The 8,319-nt window shown below is 45.3% G+C and overlaps 1 long non-coding RNA gene across 1 annotated transcript in view; it reads left to right on the top strand.

The window, feature by feature from the left end:
• The first annotated feature begins 5,563 nt into the window (after positions 1–5,563).
• The window catches only part of LOC135271382 (uncharacterized), a 29,979-nt gene continuing 27,223 nt past the window's right edge, over positions 5,564–8,319 (top strand). Inside the window, exon 1 of the long non-coding RNA XR_010339482.1 lies at positions 5,564–5,706. This is a non-coding gene — a long non-coding RNA (uncharacterized LOC135271382). The remainder of the gene's footprint in view (positions 5,707–8,319) is intronic.

Raw genomic sequence — 8,319 nt, 5'->3', positions numbered from 1 at the left:
GAGAAATCTGATCTACCTTAAAAGAAAGGCCAACCACTTACTACTCCAGAAATCCTATGAATAGATTGCTATGGGCCAGGCACAGTGGCTTATGCCTGTAATCTGCACTTTGGGAGGCCTAGGCGGGAGGATTGCTTGAACCTCGGACTACAAGACCAGCCTGGGCAACACAGTGAGACCTTGTCTCTACAAGAAGCAAAGAAATTGCCTGTGCAAAGTTGTGTGTGTTTGTGGTCCCAGCTACTCAGAAGGCTAAGGCAGGAGGATTGCTTGAGCCAGGGAGGTCGAGTCTGCTGTGAGCTGTGATTGTGCCACGGCACACCAGCCTGGGTGACAAAATGAGATCCTGTCTATACATAAATAAATAGTTTGGTCCTAAATGTTGGCTTCAGTATTGGGAAAGAAAAGTTTTAAAAAATTCTCATAAATGTTGTCCCCTCCATATCAGTTGTTAAGGACAACACTGTGTGCCATATTGTAGAAGACAAAATCATTCGTTCTAGGTCTGAGGTCCTGTCAATAAAAGCAAGCTCACATTCTTCGCAGTGGGCAGCGGTGAGGTACTCTCCAGTTTTGGAGGCATCACTGAACTCAAGAACCCTGGTTCTGATCACTATAGTCCCTTTTTTCCTAGGGATTTGTACCTAGTTGCTCCCAATGTTTCCATGTCAAGCAGTAAAAGGGATTTCCTTAGAGAGCTTCATACTGAAACAAACCATAGACGGATTCCTATGATTGGGTCATGGCTTTGCTTTCCTCATCAGATCTCCAGCACAGCACTCAGAAGTCTCCATCTTGTGCCTATCACTTCGCAGGTTTTGTTTCTCCAGGGTGCTAGGGAAAGGGTTTTTGACTCAAATCAGCATAAACTGCTGCCAGGAAAGAAAGGATCCCTTCATTATTTGCAGTTTGGTAGCCAGTGTGCTGATTTAGCCTCATGCAGAATATATAATTCCTTCCTCTGTTTTCTTTTCTTTCTTTTTTTTCTTTTTTTTAGACAGAGTCTTGCTCTGTCGCCAGGTGCTAGGCTAGAGTGCAATGGTGCGACCTCGGCTCACCGCAACCTCTGCCTCCTGGGTTCAAGCAATTATCCTGCTTCAGCCTCCCGAATAGCTGGGACTACAGGCGTGCGCCACCACGCCCAGCTAATTTTTGTATTTTTAGTAGAGACGGGGTTTCACCATGTTGACCAGGATGGTCTCGATCTCTTGACTTTGTGACTTGCCCACCTCAGCCTCCCAAGGTGCTGGAATTACAGGCGTGAGCCACCGCGCCCGGCCTCCTTCCTCTGTTTCCTTAATACATTTGCTTGTGCCTCAATAATGAAAATTTCTACTTTATATTTAATTTGTTTTCCTGCCTTCTCCCCCTATTATATATATAAAATAGTGTATATATATATACTATTCGTATATATATACACTACTATATGTATATACACACTACTATATATATATATACACACATTATATATATGTTTTGAGATACATACACACACACACGCACACACATATATATATATATATTTTTTGAGATGTTATCGCTGTCTGTTGCTCAGGTTGGAGTGCAGTGGTTTGATCTCAGCTCACTGTAACCTCCACCTTCTGGATTCAGATGATTCTCCTGCCTCAGCCTCCTGATTAGCTGGGATTACAGATACCCATCACACCTGGCTAATTTTTGTGTTTTTACTAGAGATGAGGTTTCGTCATGTTGGCCAGGCTGCTCTTGAACTCCTGACCTCAAGTGGTCTGCACTCCTCAACCTCCCATAGTGCTAGGATTACAGGCCTGAGCCACTGTGCCTGGCCTCTGTACTGTATTCTGACATTTTCAGGATGACAATTTCTCATTCCATTTAAAACCTTCCATAGTATAACCACAATACTTTGCACATAGTAGGCTCTTGACAAATTCTGTTGAATCAAAAAATGCATTAAAAATGATTGCCTCATACTAGCAGGCTTTCTTCCTTATTAGCAATTTTTATTTTTTTTTATTTTTTAAGACTCGGTCTCACTCTCGTCCACCAGCCTGGAGTGCAATGGCACAATCTCAGCTCACTGAAACCTCCACCTCCTGGGTTCAAGAGATTCTCCTGCCTCAGCCTCCCAAGTAACTGGGATTACAGGCACCTGACACCATGCCCAGCTAATTTTTGTATTTTTAGTAGAGACAGGGTTTCACCATGTTAGCCAGGCTGGTCTTGAACTCCTGACCTCAGGTGATCTGCCCACCTTGGCCTCCCAAAATGCTGGAATTACAGACGTGAGCCACTGTACCCAGCCCCTTATTACGAATTTTAAAAGAAGGTCACCCTATTCCAATGTGTTATCACATTGGCCCTTCTTCTCAGTGGTTGGGGTCCAGAGAGTCCAAACACTTCTTCTCCATTCTGATTAGGTCATAGTTTATTCTGAATATATTTGAACTGATGTTCAAAAGCCCCTTCTCTCCTCCGCTTCTGCCCTTTTTCTCCTTGCCCATCTGTCCTTCCCTCGTGTTGCTGCAGCTCCTTGTGGTTGAGACCTGTTCCTGTCTCTATCAATAGATTCTTGCAGTTTTCAAACTGGAGCCTAAAAAGAACACTGCACATTATTATTTTTTTGTCATTGGCATAGTAATCTACAATATAGTAGCTTCTGTGTTATCATGCTCAATGACTCTATCTCTACTAAGAAGAGGATGAAAAGAATTCACTATAATCAATAACAAACATAGTAATAAAGTAAATTATATAGACTATTAGAAGATAATAAATGGTATGCTTCTCAAAAAAGAAGGAGAGAAAAAAGAAAAGGAAAAGTGTAGGGCAGGATGAGTGAATAAACTGGGGAAGGAGCTAAAGTTGTGAGTTTAAATAGGATGATGAGAACTGGCTTATGACAACGTGAGATTGTGAGATTTGAACAAAGTCTTAGGGAGAGAAAGTGAGCCATTTGGATCTTTGAGGGCAGGGTGTTCAGGCTGCGGAAAGGAAGGGGCCTGGATGGTTGATTGAGGAGCGGAAGGGAATTGCGGTGCTGGAGCTGGGATGGTAGAAGTGGGATGGTAGGAGCTGAGGCTAGCAAGGTCACAGAAGCCTGGATCACATGGAATAGATGATAAGGGGCAAGGCAGGAGCAGGGACCCCTTTTAGGAGGCGAGAGCAGTCCTCCAAGCAAGATGGTATTGGGATCAGAACAAGAGCAGCAAAGGCAGTGAGAAGTTGTCAGAATCTGGATGTGTTCTGAAGAAAGAGGCAAGGGATAGTCCTGATGGATTGGATGTATGATAGGGGAGAAAGAGAGGAGTCAAAGATGAATCCAGAAGTCTTCCATTTTAGGCCAGAAGGATGAAACTGCCATCAACTCACATGGGGAAGGTTGTGGATGCAGTGGGATAGGTAGGAAAAATCAGAGAGAAGCATATTAGATATTCAAGTGAAAATAATGAGTACGCTATTGGAGATGCAGGTTTGGAGTTCAGGATGGAGGACTGGACTGGAGATATTCATTTGGGAGTTATCAGTGTGTGAGTACCATTTAAAGCCATAGAACCAGATGAGATCGCCAAGGGAGTAAGTAGAGACAGTGATTAAAAAAAAAAAAAGAGCAATTACTGAGCCCTGGAGTAATCAGAAGTTAAGAGGGGGCAAAGGACTGCAGTGAATATGCGTGATGAGATCCATGTATTGCTGTGAAAGTGGCTGGCTGTTTCTATGAGGGTAGGGGTCAAGATGACTGGAGGAGGAGAGAAGCTGAATGACCTGAGATGGTGGAGTTTTGGCAGGATTATTATCTATGCATTGAAAATGCTCAGAAAAGAGAGGAGAAATATTGGAGAGGACACCAATGGGCCAAGAACTGATGTTGTTGAGAAAGGTGGGGAACAATGCTGGGAAGAGGTATTACAGGACCAACACGTTCGTATGCCTGTTGTGCAGGAACAGATCAATACACCAAGACAGCAGGCTTTGCAGCAGAGAGAGGGTTTGATGACAGCAGGGAGGCTGAGTGAACATATGAGAGAAGACCCTCAAATCCATCTCCCTGAGGAGTTCTGGGCTGAGGTTTCTAAGGGGATTGTGGGAGTTGAGGGGCTGAAAAATTGCAGTCATTGATTGGTTGGGGTAAGAGGGATGAAATCATCAGGATGTAGAAACTGCATTCTTCAGTGAGTCAGCTTCTCATGGAGTCCTTCAGACCAGCTGGCGTCAGGAGTTTCGTCAGTATGCAGGATCTACAAGAATATCTCAAATGGAAAACAACGTTTCACAAGGTTCAGCTGTTAGCTGTAGAGCAGTGAAGGGGAACTCTAATCTCTTGACAGGGTCTGTATGATTCTGGAGCAAGACGATGAGGAAGGATCAGGAAACAGCTGATCCCATGACTAATGCTGAGTGTGTGAAAGCTTGGCTTATTTTTGTTTCTCTCCCTCCCTTCTCTTCTGATTAATTTTGAAGTTTGAAGGGACAGTTTTAGGGGTGACAGATGATGATGGTATGAGATCTACATTAGAAGGGAAGGAGAAGGCTCTGGAAGGGGAAAAGGGGATCAGCGGGGCCCCTCCATCACCTCCAGGTCTGGCAGCAGGAGGGCCTGGAATGAAAAACAGCCATTACGTGAGAGGGGAGGTGAGCAGTGTCCTCAGGGAAGAGTCAGTTTTTGTCAGGAGGACTATCTGGAGGTTAGATCTGTGATGTGAGGCATTTTGCTATGAGTGGATCAGGCTGATGGCACCATGGAAGGGTTTCAGGAGTCAGGAGCCGGTGGGAAGAGGTTTCGCAGTGAGGGTTGTGCAGCGTCTCCTGCACAGGAGAGTCTGGGTGTGACGAGTGGCTTGGGAGACGGGGATGAAGAGCAGGAACGCAAACGTGAAGCACTGAGCTTAAAGCACTGAGCTCACATCTGCCACATCTTAAGCTCTCAGAAGACTGCAGCTTCTATTTGTTTTGTCACAAATCAATTCATTATTGAGCTAAAGGATACACAAGAAAAGGATCAATAGCAATACTTCGAACTTCCAATCTGTACTTTGACTTGGCATTCAACTGATGTTATCAAAACCTGTGCTAACTCCAAGGAAGAGAGAACACTGTTTTCTGATCTAGCTGCTTCCTGAAAGGAGCTGAGAGCCGTAAAATGCAGGCAAGATTGGACTTTTCAATAATGCTTATATATCGACTTGCAAAAGATAGTCTTAGAACATTTTTTAAGTGCACACATTATCTCCTTAGGGTAAGGGAAACGGTTTCATCTTTTTATTTCTGCACCCCCCTTTGAGTGAACATGGTTCTTTTTTTTTTTTTTTTGCTGTAACTAGCAATTTTACAAGGTATTCAGAGAAATTTAAGGGAGAGAGAGTTTCTGTTTCTCATCTCTTTAAGCAATATCCTCTTGTATACCAAATGATATCTTAACTGTAGTTAATGATACGAGAAACAGAACACTCCTCCAGAAACCTTTTCACATCCCAGATTCAGAGTTCCTGGGCCCAGAATATGATCTGACATATTTTACTACTTAGGTAAATCCTTAATCTCAAGAGTGATAAGACTGAAGTCTTTTTATGTTTGTTTTCAAGAGCTGGGTCTCCTTCTGTCACCCAGGGAGTGCAGTGGTGTGATTAGAGCTCACTGCAGCCTCGACCTCCTGAGCTCAAGTAGTCCTTCTGTCTCAGCTTCCTGAGTCGTGACTACAGTCATGACCCACTGCACCTAGTTCAGGTGTTTTGTTTGTTTGTTTTTTGTTTTTCTTAAAAAAAAACACTAATGATTCAATTTTCACTCCGGCAACTTTCATAAGGTCCAGGGACAAAATCAGTGTATTGTCTCCTGGGAGGAGATGGACGTATAAGCCCGTGGGCACCATTCAGAGGCTATATGTCCTGGAAGCACCGAGGAATGTGGCTTGCTCCACCTTCCCAGGACTCCAGGCAGACACTTGGGTCATCCTTGACTCTTCTTTTGCTCTCACATGGCACATCCAATCCTTCAGGAAATCAACTTGGCTCAGGTAGTTTAAAAATCTATCTGAATGTTGGGGCCAGGCACAGTGGCTCCTGCCTGGAGTCTTAACTACTCAGGAGGTTGAGGTGGGAAGATTGCTTGAGCTCAGGAGCTTGAGGCTGCCATGAGCTATGATCATGCCACTGCACTCCAGCCTGGGCAACAGACAAGACCCTGTCTCTGAAAAAAACAAAAAGCTATCAAAAGTGATCCATTCCATTCCATTTTTGAGTCCCCATCATGTTCTAACTGGTCTCCCTGCCTCCAATTCCCATGGCCTGTCTTTAGGACTTTCAAGTTCAAGTCCAACAATGTTTGCTCTCAACTCAGAACCCTGCAGTGGATTGCATGTCTCTCACACTAGAAGCTGTGACGCCTCCCCCGCCCACTGCCCCTTACACTCTCTTCCCTCCAACCCCTACTTGGCCTCTGTGCTGCTCCTTAACTCATTGTGAGCCCTCCCTTCCTTCCTTCCTTCCCTCCCTTCCTTCCTTCCTTCCTTCCTTCCTTCCCTTCCCCTCCTTCCTTCCTTCCTTCCTCCCTCCCTCCCTCCCTTCTTTCCTTCCTTCTTTCTTCCTGTCTTCTTCTTTTTATTTTCTTTTGACTGAGTCTCTCTCTGTCACCCAGGCTGGAGTGCAGTGGTGCAATCTCGGCTCACTGCAACCTGTGCCTCCTGGGTTCCAGCGATTCTTGTGCCTCAGCCTCCTGAGTAGCTGGAATTACAGGCACTCACCACCACGCCTGGCTAATTTTTGCATTTTTGGCAGAGACAGTGTTTCACCATGTCGGCCAGGCTGGTCTCTAACTCCTGACCTCAAGTGATCCACCCACCTTGGTCTCCCAAAGTGCTGGGATTACAGGCATGAGCCACTGCACCCGGCCTGTGAGCCTTTTCTTCGGCTGTTTGTTCTGCCTGGAATTCTCTCACCTTCCTCACATAGGTATTCAGTCAACCTTCTCATTTCCTTTGAAGTTTCTATTCGATGTTACTTTCTCATCCTGACCACCCCATTTCTTTATTTTTTTAATTTTCAATATTATTTACTTATTTAATTTTAAAGACAGAGTCTTGCACTGTCACCCAGGCTGGAGTGCGGTATTGTGATGATCGCTCACTGCAGCTTGAAACTCCTGGCCTCAAGTGATCCTCCCGCCTCAGCCTCCCGAACTGCTGGGATTACGGGTGTGAGCCACTGTGCCTGGCTGAATGATAAATGATACAGCTGCCTACTTATTCACCTTTGTTCTCCTGGAGCACGCACACACATAGTTCCTGGTATTCATTTCTCGGAATGAATTCTTCTATTCCGAGAAAGTGGCATTGGGACCAGATTCTTATTTGTGTTATTGGTGTCTGGTATCTGAGTAGAAAAAAGAGAGTGGGAAAAGATAAGAAGATGCTGATTCCTTTGTCAGACTGATCTGGCGTAAGTGAAAAAATTGCATCATCATCACTAGCATGTGCTTAGTCAGCCTCTACTGGATGCTTTGTGGCAGCCGTGGAAATGGGCGCCTAGATTTCCCTTTAAGCAAGAGCTTGTGATCACTTGTGAAGAGCCATTGCTGGCCTTCAGGATCTTCAGCATTCTAGCCATGGCCATGCATTTCCAGGGCAACTGCATAGCAAGCACTGAGTGTGGCGTGATTCCAGGGCCCAGACCTTTCTGCCTGATGAGGGACTCTCAGGGGAATCAGATGCTGAGACTTGATCAGCTGCGTATTGTGGTTTGGGGGCTTCCTGCCCAGTCCTACCTCCCTTTTCCTTTCTCTCCTAACTTGACGTTAACTGCTTCGGAAGGACCCAACTGATATAGTAAGTTCCAGGTGTGGTCCAGGAAAGAGGCAGTTGGAGGTCCTTTGGGACTGGATCACTTCCTTGACTGGCAATGAATACCCCATCTGCCTAATATATGGAGTGTGGATGGTTTCTGGCAAAAGGTGGTGATTCAATTGCTCAAACTTTCTCTTTTTTTCCTTTAGAGACATAGTTTCTCTCTATTGCCCAGGCCAGGTGCAGTGGTATGATCATAGCTCACTGCAGCCTTGAACTCCTGGGCTCAAGTGATCCTCCCACCTCAGCCTCCCAAGTAGCTGGAACTACATGAGTGCAACACTGTTCCTGGCTAATTTTTTTGTAGAGATGGGATCTCACTATGTTGCCCAGGCTGGTCTTGAACTCCTGGCCTTTAGTGATCCTCTTGCCTGATCTTCCCAAAGTGTTGGGATTACAGGCATGGGCCACTGAGCTCCACCTAAAACTGTCAGTAACTTGGAAGAATGTTCTAGTTGATGGGAAAACCCTGGATGGGGAGAGGATTCGGGCATTTGAGA

This window comes from Aotus nancymaae, unplaced genomic scaffold (genome assembly GCF_030222135.1).
Source record: "Aotus nancymaae isolate 86718 unplaced genomic scaffold, 86718_ANA_hifiasm-v0.15.2.pri h1tg000077l, whole genome shotgun sequence".
Classification (NCBI taxonomy): domain Eukaryota; kingdom Metazoa; phylum Chordata; class Mammalia; order Primates; family Aotidae; genus Aotus; species Aotus nancymaae.
This window is presented reverse-complemented; position numbering and strand designations above follow the sequence as displayed.